Source organism: Dama dama, chromosome 27, assembly GCF_033118175.1.
Source record: "Dama dama isolate Ldn47 chromosome 27, ASM3311817v1, whole genome shotgun sequence".
Classification (NCBI taxonomy): Eukaryota; Metazoa; Chordata; class Mammalia; order Artiodactyla; family Cervidae; genus Dama; species Dama dama.
In genome coordinates this window covers 39,344,683-39,346,657 of record NC_083707.1, presented here as the reverse complement: position 1 = coordinate 39,346,657, position 1,975 = coordinate 39,344,683, and the positions used below count along the sequence as shown (strand labels likewise).

Here is a 1,975-nt window from a genome sequence, read left to right as displayed (position 1 = left end):
TATTGTCACCCCACTACCCACTGGTCAGTAACGATGTCCAGAAATGCAAAATCTCTGTATATATTCCACAGTTTTCTCTGACTTTTAAAATGCAATAAATACATGAGTTTTGATTTTGTGTGTGTGTGTGTGCATGCAAAAATTATGCTAGATGTATTCAGTGTGTTTATGGTATTAGATATTTGTAGCATTATGTCTTTTTACTTGCAGATAAAACCAAGTAGTTTTAATTTATATGAATTGATTATGGATACTCAACACATTCTTCAGTTGATTTGTGCTAAACAGTAGACTTTGTAAATATTCCTTAACCCTTACTATAATCTGCATCCCTTTTTTGGGTACCATTGCCTTATGGGCTAAAGTGTCTTCCTAAAATATTGTGTTACTATGAAGTTAAGATTTCTTTTTTTTGAATTGTGAATAATATTTAGTTGTCTCTGTTTACAACTGAAACTCTATGAATTCAAAATTAACATCCTTGCCTGTGAGCTTCTTATAGACACCAGAAAATGTTTCAACCTTGTGTTCCACGTAGTTCTGCTGTGCTTTATCCCAATGGACCTTTATGAGTAAGCTGCCGTCTAACTTCTTGCGGATTCTCTTGCCCACAATCTCATTTGGGAAAACCAAGTCCTCCAGGATGGTGTCATGCACATTGGTCAGAGTACGGCTCCTGGGATGTTTTTGTTTATTTTTCACAAGGCTTTTTCGAGTTGGCTTAGGCAGAATTCTCCTCTAAGCGATGAAGACGACGTGCTTCCTGCTGAACTTCTTCTCCAGCTCACACACCAGCCGCACCTGGATTTTCTGGAAAGACTTCAGTTGTGGAACAGGAACAAAGATGATGATAGCTTTCTGGCCACCACCAACTTCAATTTCCTTGGTGGTCGTGATGTTCAGCTCCTGCATCTGGGCCTTGTGGTCCGAGTTCATCTCCAGCTCCAGGAGGGCCTGGGAAATGCTGGACTCAAACTCCTCCGGCTTCTCGCCATTGGGCTTCACAATCTTAGCACTGGAACTGAACATGGCCTGGACCTTGAAGATGCGGCCAACACTTGTTGCCACTGCCGACAGTAGTAGGCCTAGGAAGAGCTGAAGTTAAGATTTCTAAACTTCAGAAATATTAACCTGGAAGCAGTCAGTCCCCTGACATTTTGAGTAACTCCCCTCCTATATTTCTATGTTTACCAATAGACTTAGAAATCATCTTAAAAATCATGGTGATTTATGTTGCCAACTTTATATTATGCTTTATGTCATACTTTTTTCTTTTTTTATGGAAGTACAGTTGATTTACAATATTGTTTTACAATATTGTGTTACTTTTAGGTTACAGCAAATTGATTCAGTTATACATACATGTGTTGGAGTCCTTTAATGGACCAGAAACTGGTGGTCCGGAATCGACGATAAGAAAGTGAAAGAGAGAGCCGGAGGGAGGGGGAGAGAGAGAGAGAAAGAAAGAAAGAAAGACACGGGGACCCAAGCTCTGATGGAGCAAGGGTATTTTATTAGCAGAAATGCAGGCTTATGTATATCTTTAGTAAGATGATTACTCAGCTATTACATAGGGTGAAATTTTATCAATAGTCATGATATGGATAGACTAATACATACAAGGTCGCTGATGCAGAAAAGAGTCACTGAAGGGAGTTACTGAAAGGAATCCAAACAGATACCCCTTCCCATGATCTCAGTCCTGAGAACTGCATGCCGTTTCATTCGTTCCCATTGCCAGGAACTGATAAGGAACAGAGGATTTATGAGAAATAGAAAACAGCATGCAGAAATCCTCCTGTTAAATGTTCCCTGACAATTTACATGTATGTATTTTTTTCAGATTCTGTTCCATTATAGGTTATTAGAAGATTTTGGATACAGATTCCTAGACTACACAGAAGGTCCTTGTTAGCTCTTTAATGTGCGGTGGTTTGTATCTGCTAATTCCAAAGTCCAGGTTTATCCTCCTTTC

General features: G+C 39.3%; 1 pseudogene; it reads right to left on the bottom strand.

The window, feature by feature from the left end:
• Positions 1 to 444: 444 nt before the first annotated feature.
• LOC133047664 (small ribosomal subunit protein eS7-like) lies at positions 445 to 1,029 on the bottom strand (annotated as a pseudogene).
• Positions 1,030 to 1,975: the final 946 nt, after the last annotated feature.